The sequence below is a fragment of the Malaclemys terrapin genome, chromosome 9, assembly GCF_027887155.1.
Source record: "Malaclemys terrapin pileata isolate rMalTer1 chromosome 9, rMalTer1.hap1, whole genome shotgun sequence".
Taxonomy (NCBI): Eukaryota; Metazoa; Chordata; order Testudines; family Emydidae; genus Malaclemys; species Malaclemys terrapin.
Window position 1 is genome coordinate 81,188,322 of NC_071513.1, and position 15,048 is coordinate 81,203,369.

Sequence of the window (15,048 nt, forward strand, 5' to 3'; positions counted from 1 at the left end):
ATATTCAAACACAATCAAGCACTAATAGAATTTTTCCCAAAGCTGAAACTGTGCCAAAAATAATATAGCACTGTGATGTCCATAATGTGGAGTATCATCATGCTTTGCAAATTGTACTAAGTAATTTCCCACTTACCTATTGGCCATTTTGTTTTTTCACCTAGATACACAAAAATCAGTGTAGTATCAAATCATTCTTTGGAGATACTGAGATTGCTGGTAATTTGGCAACTTTTTACAAGGGAGCAAGTTCATCATTATCAGGGGGATGAGACGGTGTCCCTATCTCCCGTTCTGAGAGGGACAAATGAGTTTGCCAAATGCAAATATGTTCTATAGCATGAATATGTAATAGTTGTTAAGTGCCCATGTGTGAGGCTTTTGTGTGTTTCAATACAAATTCAATCTATTAAGCCTGTGAGTGTTAAATGTCCTCTATTCCCACTGAAATCAATGGGAGCCAAGGGGGCTCAGCATTATTTAGGAGGCACATATCACCTTACAGGAAATTTATGATGAATACACCGAATTTCTGAAAGAATCCCTGTGACAGGGTCGGTAGCTCACCGCTGTGGCGCCTCCTCCTGGCCGCTTCGGGGAATTAGTTTTGCGTCAGTAGAGCGCCCTCTTTGGGTGGCGTTCCGCCTGTCGTCTCGCCTCTGTGGGGTGCACGGACTGGCGTTGCTCCCGACGTCGGCGTCCTCTTCCGGAGCACTGCCCTCCGACAGTGTCCCTTTGTCCAATCACACCCCCTTCCGGGGGGGGGGGGGGGGTAAACAACAGCCCCACACCTTCAAGTCCGATCCTCACCGTCTAGGATCTGGTGTGGTTCTGACCGGCCGCTCCCTGCGGCCCGTGGCTGTGCGTGGGGTAGCACAGCAAACAAAGGGGGGAAAAGGTGGGGGGGAGACTCAGGCCCGCCCACTACTCTGAGTCCCGGTCCAGAGGCCCTCGTGTGACAGTCTCACTGTCCTCCTTCTCCTTCCTCCTCTGACTATCCCTCTGGACCGCTTCCCCAACAGCCCTTCACTACGCTCGGCCTCCTCCTCCCAGGCCTGCCACCTAGCAGGCTATGGAGTAGGGCCTTCTCCCACTCTCTCAGGCTGGCCTGCACTGCGCTGTCCGTGGTGCTGGCCTCCCAGCTCTGGAGACAGACCTTCCCCTCTGAAGGCCTGGGACAGACTGACTGCGCCTGCTCTGGGCAGCCTTTTATATGGCTAAGCCGGGCCCTGATTGGCTGGCTCCAATCTGCCTTCTTATTGGCTCCCAGTAAGCCCTCTCCTGATTGGCCGCACGTCTACGCAGGCGCCTAGGCCTGCCGCAGCCCAGTCTCTCTAGGTGTGGGGTAATCGCCCCACCACACACCCTCCCCCTTAAGAACCCTCCCGGGGGGGGGGGGTGTATCCTAACCGGCCTAATGGCCTAGAGCACGGAAAGCAACCTTTGTCCCGCAGTGGCTCGGCTTACCGGCTCAAAGTCTAGAAACTTAGCCCTTGTCACTGGGCCTTATGGCCTACTGGCCCCAAAGTCCCGGAAATTAGTCTTTGCCAACGGGCAACCCGGCTTATCCACCGTCTCAGCGGGGGGGTCCCACCGAAACACGCTGAGGCTTACCGGGTCCGACGTACCAGTCCGTCTCTTCCCTTAAGCTGCCTCCTATCTGTTCCGCTGCTGGAGTGTCCCACGGGTCTCCTGATTCTCCACGGGTCTCGTGGTTCACCACCTCGGCTGGTCCCTCCCACAGTGAGGCTCCCTCTCGACCTGGAGAAGTCGCAGTCCTCGGCGGTTCCAGGAGTGTGGGCTGGTCCTCCACCAGGGCTTCCCGCAAGGGTTCTCCTCCCACGGCCGTCTGCCTAGGCTGGGGTATGTTCCCTCCTCTCGCACCCTCTGTGCATTTGAGACACACCCCGTACAAGCGTGACGGATCCTCTGCCGTCAGGGCTAACTGTTCAGGGCCTCGGCAGTTGGATGGGAGCTTAACTGCCCCCTTGCAGACCACCCCCTGCGCTAAGGATCCCCCTCCTTGACCCGATTCTTCGCCCTCCTCCCCTAGCCTGGAGAAGAAATCGGCGTTAGTATGAGCCTTACCCGGTCGGTGTAGCACCTGGAAGTCGTAAGGCTGGAGGGCAAGGTACCACCGCATAATTCTAGCATTCGTGTCTTTCATGCTGTGGATCCATCGCAAAGGGGCGTGATCTGTGATTAATTTAAAACTATTCCCTAGCAGATAGTAACGGAGGGCGTCGATAGCCCACCGTACCGCCAAGGCCTCTTTCTCTATTGTTGAGAAGTGTCTTTCTCGGGGGAACAGCTTCCGACTTAAATACAGTACAGGATGTTCCTCCCCGTCTACTTCCTGGGAGAGTACTGCGCCCAGGCCGACTTCCGAAGCATCTGTTTGGAGTATAAACTCTTTTGTGAAGTCGGGGTGTCGTAGTACTGGTTCTTGAGTGAGCCGTTCCTTGAGTGTGTTAAAGGCTCGCTCGCATTGTGTAGTCCACTGTACCTGTCGAGGCTGGGAGTTCTTCGTTAGGTCTGACAGGGGGCGGCTATGGATGCGAAGTCTGGTACAAAACGACGATAGTACCCAGCTAATCCCAAGAACTGGCGCACTTGTTTCTTCGTCGTGGGGGTGGGTACATCTCTGAGGGCTTGTAACTTGCTAATCAGGGGTGTTAGTTTCCCCCCTCCTACCGTGTATCCCAGGTAGGTCACTTCTTCTTGGCCTAAGTGACATTTCGCCGGGTTAGCTGTTAGGCCGGCCGCTCTGAGGGCTTGTAGCACTGCTGCCAGGTGGTGTAAATGGCTCTCCCAGTCAAGGCTATAAACCACGATATCATCTATGTACGCTGCCGCGTATTGGTCGTGGGGCTGGAGGACCTTGTTCATCAGGCGTTGAAACGTGGCTGCTGCTCTGTGCAAGCCGAACGGCATGGTTACAAACTGGAAGAAGCCGAAAGGCGTAGGGAAGGCCGTCTTTGCTCGGGAGTTTGGCATCAGTGGGATCTGCCAATATCCTTTAGTCAAATCTAAAGTTGACAGGTACTTGGCTCCTCCGAGGCGCTCTAACAGTTCATCCACTCTCGGCATTGGATAGGCATCAAAACGAGAGATAGCGTTGACCTTTCTGAAGTCGATGCAAAACCGGGTCGCCCCATCTGGTTTCGGTACTAAGACGATAGGGCTTCGCCACTCGCTCGTCGATTCTTCTACCACTCCCATCTCCAACATCGTCTCCACCTCCCGCCGGACGGTGTCCCACATTTTCTTGGGTAACGGTCGATGGTTGTCCGTCACTCTCTTCCCAGGGTCTGTGGCAATATGATGACTCATTAGGGTCGTCTGGCCTGGGCGGGCCGATAATACATCTGAGAACTTCTCCACCATCTGTTGCAGTTGTCCTCTCTGTCTGGGGTCGAGGCCTGACCCCACCACAGCCGGTCCGGGGTCGGGAAGATCTCCTGCTAGGGGTCCAAGTTCCGACTCTGGGGTGGACGGGCCGATGAACATGGCTTCCCGGGTCTTCCAGGCCTTTAGGAGATTAATATGGTAAATACGGGTCTCTTTGCGTCGACCAGGTAGTCTGACCTCGTAATCGACTGGTCCCACTCGTCGGATCACTTCGTAGGGACCCTGCCATTTGTCCAGGAGCTTCGACTCGGAAGAGGGCAGCAACAGCAACACCCTATTGCCTGGGGCGAACTTCCTCCCTCTAGCCCTTCGATTATAGAGGCGCTCCTGACCTGCCTGGGCCCGTTCCAGTTTTTCACGGGCGAGGCCCCTAACGTTTGGAGTCGCTCCCGGAGCTGTAGCACGTATTGTGTGGTCCCAAGGACCCGTGTTTCCTGTGTTTCCCACTCCTCTTTCAGGAGGTCCAGTATTCCTCTGGGCTGCCTGCCGTATAGGAGCTCGAAGGGCGAGAACCCCGTCGAGGCCTGTGGTACCTCTCTTATTGCAAACAACAGGGCCGGCAACAAGGTGTCCCAATGTGAGGGGTCCTCCTCCACAAACTTCTGCAACATGGCTTTTAGTGTACCATTGAACCGCTCTACCAAGCCATCGGTCTGCGGGTGGTACACCGAGGTCCGGAGGGTCCGGATATGGAGGAGGCGACATAGCTCGGCTATTAACTTGGAGGACACATTGGTGCCCTGGTCCGTCAATATTTCACCGGGTATCCCCACCTGGGCGAAAATCTTTACCAGTTCACCCGCAATGGTCGGTGCTGTCGCTGTCTTTAGGGGAACGGCTTCGGGGTAGCGTGTTGCGTAGTCCACAACTACTAGTATAAAGCGGTTCCCTGTCTTGCTTCGCTCAAGGGGGCCGACGAGGTCCATCCCGATCCGTTCAAAGGGTACCCCCACGACTGGCATGGGTACCAGGGGTGCAGGAGCTACCCCTTTCGGTCCGGCTCGCTGGCATTCTGGGCACAAGGTGCAAAAGTCTGCCACTTCCCGGTGGATGCCTGGCCAGAAAAACCGGCGGGCCACCCTCTGTAGGGTCTTCTCACGTCCCAGGTGTCCGGCCCAAGGGTTTGCGTGGGCTAAGTGGAGGAGGCCGGCTCGCAGTCTCCGGGGGACCAACAGCTGGCGGAACGTCTCTCGGGTCTGGGGTTCCTGCGCTATTCGGTACAGGCGGTCCTGCCATACCTCAAAGCGGGGGCCCTGCGGAGTCCGTACTGTCCCGTCCCCCTCAACAGCAGGGTTGGTGGCTTGTTCCCAGGCTCGGCTTAGGGTTGGGTCTTCCCGTTGCTCACGTAAGAAGTCCCCGTCGCGCTCTAACTCTACCCGGGCGTCCTCCACCGAACGGGGTCTGTCTCCCGGACAACTCGCAGGGGTCTCCGCCGTCGAGGAGGTCCCCTCGCCGGGGTCATCCCTTAGCCTGCTCCCAAGCAGCCCCGTTCCCGGTGCTATAGTCCTGTCTGGTCGGGGCTTGGGTGGCTGATATCTTAGGAGGACCTCTCCGAAGCCGGGCCAATCTCGTCCCAACACCACCGGGTAGGCCAGCCTAGGGGCCACTCCTACTCGGAGACCCTCCTCTCGGCCGCCTACTCCCATCTTGACCCAGGTTGTGGGATACTGGCGGATGTCTCCATGCACACACTGCAGGTAGATCGGGGGCCCCGAAAGATTGAGGTTCGGGACCAGCCCCTCTCGTATGAGGGTCTGACTACACCCCGAATCTACAAGGGCATTGGTGGGGTTCCCTTCAACCTGGACCGGGACTATCAATTTTCTTACCCCTTTCTGCCGTGCCCGTTGTCCGGCCATCCAGGCCTGCCCGTAGCTGCAGTGCATAAAAGGGCAATCTCGCCGGAAATGTCCCTCTTGACCGCAGCCCCAGCACCTCTCTCGGGTTTCGGCCGGGCTTGGGCCTCCTCCGGGGGGGCCTGTTCGCTCCGGGGGCTGTTGCTCCTTTCGAGTCGCCACCTGCAATAACTTGGGTCGGGGTTCAGGGTTGGGAGGTCTCGGGTGCCGATGGCTGTTGCCTGCCAGTGGTCCAGAGGCTCCCGTCCCACGAGGGTTCCCCTTCTCTGCGCCGCCCTTGCGACCAAGGCTCTCGGCTGCTCGGGGTGGTGCCTCTGCCCCCTCGGCGGATAAGTAGTCCTCCATTAAGGCCACTGCTGCGGAGAGGGTGGCCGGTCGATGCCGTCGCACCCAGGCCCTCCCTCCCGGGGGTAGGATCTGGGTGAACTGCTCTAAGGCTACCAGCTCCGCCACCTGGGGTCCCGTCAGGCCCTCTGGGTCCAACCATCTCCAGCAGTGGTCCCGGATGCGTTGGGCCACGGCGCGGGGTCGGGCCCCCGGAGGATATTGTTCTTTATGGAGACGCTGTCGGTAGGTCTCTGGGCTAATGCCGGTATGGTCTAGGATGGCCGCCTTGACTCGGGCGTACTCGAGTGCTTCCCGGGGGTCGAGGCTCCGATATGCGGCCTGAGCCTGCCCCGTCAAATAAGGGGCTAGTAACGTGGCCCAATGTTCTGAGGGCCACCGGGCAGCAGTCGCCACCCGTTCAAATGTGACCAGATAGGCCTCCGGGTCATCCTCGGGCCCCATCTTGGTGAGGCGTATTGGTAGGGCCCCTGGGGTATCCCCCAGTCCGGTTCCCATGGGGGCGGCAGGGGTGCCTCCTGCCGGCCGTAACAGTGCGGCCATCTGTTGCACCAAATGTTCCTGCTGCACCCGCTGCTGGGTGGCCAACTCTCGGAGGAGCTGCTGCTGATTCTCTTGGTGCTGAGTCATCAGCAGCTGCTGCTGAGTGGTCATTTGCTGCAGCATTTGCATCTGCTGCTGGGCCGACTGCTCCTGCTGCTTCTCTAGCAGCCATTTTAATAACTTCTCAGCCTCCATGTTGGGGTTCAGCGGGTTACTCCCGGTTCAATCCCCTCACTCTGGACCCCTTTGGTGGGTCCGGGTCTGTACCCACAATCTGGGTCGACCGTCTGTCTGCGCAAGACACTGCTCTGGGCAATAGTCCACAGTCTTGGCGCTGGCCCCTCGTATCAGGGGCGGACCGCTATGCCCGCATTCTCCACCACGTGTGACAGGGTCGGTAGCTCACCGCTGTGGCGCCTCCTCCTGGCCGCTTCGGGGAATTAGTTTTGCGTCAGTAGAGCGCCCTCTTTGGGTGGCGTTCCGCCTGTCGTCTCGCCTCTGTGGGGTGCACGGACTGGCGTTGCTCCCGACGTCGGCGTCCTCTTCCGGAGCACTGCCCTCCGACAGTGTTCCTTTGTCCAATCACACCCCCTTCCGGGGTGGGGGGTAAACAACAGCCCCACACCTTCAAGTCCGATCCTCACCGTCTAGGATCTGGTGTGGTTCTGACCGGCCGCTCCCTGCGGCCCGTGGCTGTGCGTGGGGTAGCACAGCAAACAAAGGGGGAAAAAGGGGGGGGGGGACTCAGGCCCACCCACTACTCTGAGTCCCGGTCCAGAGGCCCTCGTGTGACAGTCTCACTGTCCTCCTTTTCCTTCCTCCTCTGACTATCCCTCTGGACCGCTTCCCCAACAGCCCTTCACTACGCTCGGCCTCCTCCTCCCAGGCCTGCCGCCTAGCAGGCTATGGAGTAGGGCCTTCTCCCACTCTCTCAGGCTGGCCTGCACTGCGCTGTCCGTGGTGCTGGCCTCCCAGCTCTGGAGACAGACCTTCCCCTCTGAAGGCCTGGGACAGACTGACTGCTCCTGCTCTGGGCAGCCTTTTATATGGCTAAGCCGGGCCCTGATTGGCTGGCTCCAATCTGCCTTCTTATTGGCTCCCAGTAAGCCCTCTCCTGATTGGCCGCGCGTCTACGCAGGCGCCTAGGCCTGCCGCAGCCCAGTCTCTCTAGGTGTGGGGTAATCGCCCCACCACAATCCCCAACTGGCCACAGATTCTGGAGGGAATAAAGATAGATTGCCAATTAAAAAAAAAAAGTCACACTAAATAGACATGCAGAAAATAGCCAAACAAAATCACACAAAATAAACACTGAGAATTCTTAAAAGGAATTTTAAAAAGTTTAGGGCTTATTTGTGAAACACGCCACCAACATGGTTATGTGTTGAGTGAGAGAGAATTCCACAGCTGCATTCCCCTAAGAGGAAGAGAAAGAAGGGATGAGAAAGAGAAAAGGATCTGTGTACCCCATCTTCTCCAGCTTGTTTGTGCAGTGGGACAGTTTGCAGTACCAACCCTATGACAAAGAGGAAGTTCTCTTGCTTCTTCTAATACAGTGCGACTCTGACCTTTCAACAGCTATTTAGCTAATCTGAGACCTTAGGCAGTGGAGATACCCTCGGGTAGCTACAGTATCAAGTAGGAATTTTCATGCCCTTTTAATATTGACCTTGCTTCCCAACCCTCATCCTCTTAAAACTAATGTAAGCTGATGGACGTGAAAGTGATTTTTTTGGTCTGGATTTAAGCCTTTTGATGACTATAAACCAAAACAATTAGTGTATCTCTAATTTAGAAGCCAGTGATTTAAATCAATTGACATAGCCTGCAGGAGAAGTGCCCTACAACAGTCTGAAACCAGTGAGGGGCTAAAAGGAAATGATTTATCATAATTCGATGGACATTTGTAGCACTTACCACCGTTCAGTGCTTAAATTGTTTGTCCCTGTAGCAATGTTCAGTTCAGTATACTAGTAAGAGCTGAGGTTGGGTTATGGGTTGGGTTAAAACCCCATTGAGGTCAATAGGTGTGAACTCACCCTCCAGTTAACTTAACCGTAAATATGAGCCTCACTTAAGACAAAAAGGTGTATGTGTACCTGCCCAGGAGCTTTTGGGCTGAGTATTAAGTTGGGTAACTGTGTGTCGGAGTGTGAGAAAACAAGCAGATATTGAGGTCACAGACAAGAACAGAGAGAGGCAGAAGAAAAGAGACAAGAAAAAGCCAAGCTGGAGCCTGTAAGCACAGTGTGACCCTGGGAAAAGCTTTTGGGTTTGCCAGGTGCCCGGTTTTTGACTGGACAGTTCTGTCAAAAGGGGATCTGAAGGGTGTCTGGTCAGAACTGACTGGACACCAAAAGTCCGGTTACTGCCTGCAGGGGTGCTGAAACGGGGGTCGCTGCCTGGAAATGCCATTGCCAGCCTGCCCCCTGCCTGGGGGTGGGTGTCATCAACCCATGCCATCCCCTTCTCAGTCGGAGTCCACCTCCTACCTGCATCTCGTGGGCAGGCAGGCTCCATGTTAGCTCCCAGCTCTGCAGGCGGCAGGTGAGTCCCGGGGGCGAGGGGAGCAATCAAGCAACGGGGGGAGGGGCAGCGGGCAAGCGACGGGGCGCAGGGGGGAGTGAGCAGCCCAGGGGTTGGGGGCTGTAGTGTCTGGTTTTAAGAAATTTGAAAGTTGGCAGCCCTATTTGGGCCTCTTGGCTGAAGAGACTTTCGACTGTAAGTGAAGAAATTGCTTCTTTTGTTCTTGGGTCCTGCTGCATTCAGAGACACAGGACTTGGTACATTCTTTGTAAATAAACAAAACTGCATCAAGGAAATACCTGACTATCACCAATTTCTACTTCTAACTGGAACATCCTCAAGGCCCCAAACCTTGACTAGTTGCTCAAGTTGAAAAAGGGCAACAATATGTTTCTCAAATGCTGCTTGAATTATAGCCACATCTTGCATTAACTTCTATGTGCATGTTTAAGCCTTTGGAAACCTATTTGTTTTTGTTTTTATATTTCTTTCACATCATTCAAGGAAAGGTCCTCAGGACCTGCTTAAATCAGAAGTCACGGGTTCCAGTTTTTGAAGGAAAAGGAACAGAGAAACCACCTTTGATTTTTAAGAAAAAAATAATTCTGTTTATGGGAGGCAAACAAAACTAGATTGTTTTTCACATGCAAGTATTCATCTGGCCTGTTATGATGTCAGCCAGAGATGTTCTCAGGTACTGATGCCAATTTTTTTTAATCATAACCCTATAAATAAGGCTTGAATAAGGGGAGTCTTCTATTTCTCCGATGTTTTTCAACAATTGTTGGCAACCTCCAAGGCGCAATTAATTACTGCTGGCTCAAAGACTCATTAGACTTCTCAGTGAATATAAGGCCTGGTCTATACTTAAAAATTAGATTAACCTAGCTTCAAGCTTGGGGCTGTGAAAAATTTTGCACCCTGAGTGCTGTAGTTTGACGTCTGGTGTAGATAGGGCTAGGGTGACAGAATAATTCTTCCATCGACCTAGCCACCACTTCTCGGAGAGAAGAATTAACTACATTAATGGGAAAACCCTTTCTGTCAACGTGGAAAGTGTCTACACCACAGCACTACAGCAGCACAGCTGCAGACTCATAGCAGTGCCGTTGTAGCATAGACATGCCCTAAGAGAGGACAACCTAACCCTCTTGGAAAGAGGTGAAGAGCTGGGACAAACAGGGTCTAAAGGGAGGAAACCTAGGTGTAGCCAGGCCAGGATAGGAGGTCAAGGTTGGGGTTTATGTCATCTTAGTTTGAATTTACTTTTCATTAATACAACTAAATCCATGAAAGGGTGATTTTTTGACTCTTTACAATGAATATGTTGACTGTATGGAGCTGAATGGGTACACCACCAGGTTAGACGGACTTACCTTATCTCCCCATCTGTTTCTAAAATAGATACCACAATGACAAATCAGGATGTCCACAAAATAGAACCAAACTTCATTATGCTCAAAACACAGAAAATATTGATTAGTAGCTGAATTCATTTATATGAATAAATACCACATAGATTTATATTTACAAGCCAGGCAAATATGATACTCAACCTCTCCATGTAAGCAGATGCGAGGGAAGAGTCACAGCAAATAATTTTAAAAAATCCAATTTTTCAGATTTCATCACCACCTTGCAGGAAGAATGGTCATGCAACTTCACTGGAGTTGCTCCCTTTGGTCCAGTATCTCTACATGATTATACCCTGGGTCATTTGGAATCAATCAGTATTGTTAGCACAAAAATCTGTCTAGTGGTTTCATGTCTGTTTCAACATGCACTAAGAGAACGTGGGCATTTCTGAGCGTTGCAGTGGCAATATCCCAGTCCTGGTTATAATAAGATCACTTGTAATACCACTCCATCAGCATGGTACTGCTATTCAGCCTTTATGCTCCTAGACCACTTAGCTCTTATTTTGCGCTAATTTATTCCACCTCCACAGACAGTACTTAAGACCAGAAAATTCTCTACCACTTAAGGTCCTTTGTAGCTTTTGTAATTTCAATTAATCAAACGTGTTTCAGTGATAATTTGTATGTATCTAAGGGTAAGTTTACACTGCCAGCGAAGGTGTGATCATAGCACGGGTAGGCATACCTGCACTAACTTTAATTTAACTAAGGCAGGTAATAATAGCAGTGTGTACGTGGCAGCACAGACTTCAGCATGAGCTAGCAATCTCAGTATTTACCCAGGCTCCCTAGTGGGCTTCTCTGGAGTGGCTAGCTCACTCTGAATTTTGTGCTGCTGCATCTACAGCACTACTATTACCTGTGCTAGCTAGTTTAAAGCTAGCATGGGCATGCCTACTAGTGCTACAATCCCATCTTCATTTGCGTTGTAGACATACCCTAAAGTTACCAAAGCATGAACTACCCAGGAGGCAGCGCTGTATTATTGCGGCAAATTTTCAGGGGCGGAAGCTCCCCTCCGCGCCCTGCCCCCCTGCTCCAGCTCACCTCCGCCTCCTCTGTAAGTGCGCCACAGCGTCCTGTTTCTCTCCCCTCCCAGCACTTGGGGGCAGGGAGGGAGGGGCGAGGAGGGGGAACGCCATGCACAGGGGGAAGAGGTGGGGCCGGGGGCGGGGATTTGGGGAAGGGATCCAATAGGGGAAGGGAGGGGGCGGAGTTTGGGCGGGGACTTTGGGGAGGGGGTTGGAATGGGGGCAGGAAAAGGGCGGAGTTGGGGCGGGGCCAGGGCGGCAATTATTTCCCGGCCTAGGGGCGGCAAAATTATTAATCCACCACTGCCAGGAAGGGTGAGGTCTAGTGGTTAGGGGAGTGGATTTGGGAATCCTAGGGTTACCATATTTTAAGTGTCCAAAAAGAGGACACTCCACGGGGCCCTGGCCCTGCCCCAACCCCACCCCAGCCCCGCCCCGCCCCTTCCAGGCCCCGCCCCACCCCCTGCCCTGAATGCTTCGCCCCCCCGCCCCTCCCCGTGCCCTGCTTCCTGCGAACATTTGATTTGTGGGAAGCCTGAAGCAGGCAGGCAGCAGGCAAGCTGGGGCTGGGGCTGGGGCTGGGGCGGGGGGGCGTGGCCCAGTCTGGCCCCCCCGGCCGAGTGGCTCCGTCCGGTGGCCGGCCTGCCCAGGCCAAGAGGCTCCGGCCCCGGCGTCTCCCGCCCGGCTCAGCTCGGGCCCTGGGGCGCCGGCCCCCAGCCCAGCACCGCTGACCCTGCCCCGGCCCCCGGCCGAGCACCACCGACCCCAGCGGCTCCAGCCCCCAGCCGAGCACCGCCGGCCCCTCCCTCCCTATTTTCCCGGACATGTCCGGCTTTTGGGGATTTCCTCCCGGACGGGGATTTGAGGCCCAAAAAGCCGGACATGTCCGGGAAAATCTGGACGTATGGTAACCCTAGGAATCCTAGTTTATATTCTTTGGTCTGCCACAGATTCACTGGCCTAGATTCTCCACTGAATTCTTCTATTACATGAATGGCAGATATTTTTTATTATTAGCTGACATTTTAGATGAATATAGGCCCCACTTCAGCAAAGCATCTAAGTGCATGCTTGAAATCAATGGGAATTAAGCCCATACTGGAAATTATGCAAGACTGAAGGCTTCATACAGAAAATTGCTACATTTCAATCAGGTTTTTTAAAAAGTAGGATAATGCACATTTTTTAAAAAAGTAATGAAATAAAAATGCAAAGATTTTCAGTGTGGTTACAATTATTATAACACATACACATAAGTGGCATTTATAATCTGAATAAAATTAGACATTTCTTAGTATAACCTTAGTGAGTTGAAAAATTGCCATGCTTTTTCCAGCCCCTTTTTTTGGTTGCTGTTCATATTAATTTTGTGTTCAATTCAATAGCACATTATCTTGATGTAAAATAATGAACCATTACTGGATGGATTCTTGCACAGTAGCATATTCTAAAAAGATGAAAGATAATACATTCCTTTCAGTAGTTGAAAGTGAGAGGAAGAGCCCCATCAAATAAAGTGGCATTTGTAATGAAAAAATACTTAACCATTATAATGTGAAAAGACATAATTTTACATACAAGTCTGTATAGTAGAACCTCAGAGTTATGAACATCTTAGGAATGGAGGTTGTTTGTAACTTTGAAATATTAATAACTCTGAACAAAATGTTATAGTTGTTCTTTCAAAAGTTTACAACTGAACATTGACTTAATACAGCTTTGAAACTTTACTATGCAGAAGAAAATGCTGCTTTTAATCATCTTAATTTAAATGAGACAAGCACAGAAACAGTTTCCTTGCCTTGTCAAATCTTTTTTTTTTAATTTCCCCTTTTTTTAGTACTTTATGTTTAACACAGTACTGTACTGTGTTTGCTTTTTTTAATCTCTGCTGCTGCCTGATGGTGTACTTCCAGTTCTAAATGAGGTGTGTGGTTCACTGGTCAGTTTGGAACTCTGGTGTTAGTAACTCTGAGGTTGTACTATAGTACAATGAAGATGCTAGCGCAGATGCTATTGAAAATGAGGAGGTATGACAATAAACGGCCTAACTGTACAATTACAATGAGTAATCCTTACTAATTCAAGTAGCAATGCAAGTAGTCAGTGGGACTACTTCTGTGAATAAAGATTATGTGTATAAGGATTATCCCTATAAGGATTTGAAATCCTTATTAGATTTTCTCAAAATCTACAAGAGTTATACATAGGTGCTGTAATTCATATGAAAAGCTTTCGTTTCAATCTGAGAAAGCAAAATTTAGTCTTCCTGCGAAAGTTGTCTAATGCCATAAAATACATTATGGCAGTGAAACAATACATAAACATGTACCCTCATCTTTGATTTCATTATATTGATAAATATTGGGAAGTTCTAATGTACTCCAGTTCTAGAAGTCACCCATTAACCCAAAACCTATAAACATAAAATATTTGCAGTTATCATTTCATTACCAATTTACAGGAAATTAATGTGAAATTGTAAAAATACCTTACATCATTATGATTGATAGCTTTAAAAAACCCAAACATATTCCTCTGAGCTAGGTCTTACAGGACCTGGTTCTGGTCTTACATGCATCAACTTTACCTTTGCTGTTAACTTACAGCTACTTCCGTTTTAGGCTGGTGTTGTTGGAGAAGAACCTGGCCCAATAGCTATACTGTTTATCAGAAATTGCCTGCATATTCTTTCCTCAGCTTCCAATGCAATGTGCTTTGCATTATTCAATAGTTAAAGTTACAAACAGATGCTCAGGTGCTAGACACACGTCATATTTTCCATGGGATTTTTTTTTCTGTTTCAACTTATTGGGCTTCTGTACAGAGACGGAGCTCTTCTCTTTGAAGTCACCTTCAAAAGGTCACTTTGACAACCATCCCTCTGCCCACAAATGTCAAGCTGTTGTTGAAACAAGCACGAAAGGTCAGCCGGAAAAAAAAATTCAAAGGGGAAAGGGATATGAATATATTTTTTACTAGTTATTACAAGAGGTTTTTAAAAAATTAAATCCAAATAGGTTTTTAGAAGTGATAAGTGAGCCCAGTTTACAGTGTTTACTAGGCCATGTCTATGCTATAATCTTTGGTCGATTCACGTGACATCGGCAGAAAGCCACCACAGTTAGTATATATACCTTGGGTGAATGTATATTTGGCTCCTGACATCAGTGCTGTGCATACTTCCTAGGAGTGCTTGTGTCAATGCACAAGTGTGGTCCACCATGGTAGATATCCCATTGTGAAACGCAGCACCGTCCAGCACACTGTCTTTTGGGAAGTTTTGGTACTACGTGGTGAGGCAGAAATGAGTCATACTGGAGTGACTGGGAGCAAGGTGGTCAACTTCCCAGCATCCAACGGTTTCTATCCTATTATGTCATCTATATCCCATAATTTTCATGCTTTTTTTCAAAATCCCATGAACCTGAGAAGCCCTCTTCGCTGTCCGCCATCCCTGACAGAAGCATGGTGCCTGCAGCGCTCTCTACTATTGTAATAAGCATTGCAAGCACAGATTGCATGATCCTCTGGTATTTGCAGAGCCATAAGAAGAACTGACTCAGTGAGTAATGTGATCATTTCTTGGAGGACAGATTGCTGTGGGACATATGGGGAACCAAGTCAGGGTCACCAGCAACCACACACTGCACCATAGTAACTCTAACTCAGGAACCAATCCATGCAACAAACCTCAATGCCAACTCTGCCCACATATCTACATCAGATCCAGACTAACACAGCTACCCCTCTAATACTTGCCTACTCCTTGCTTCCCTGCTCATGGACCTGTACACCGACCACCTTGACATCCCCAAGGAAAGATTCAGCTACTGGTTCAGCAGGTGCAGAATGACAGTTGAATGTGCTTTTGGTTGATAGAAGGGACGCTATCATGGTTTACTCACAAGATTGAAT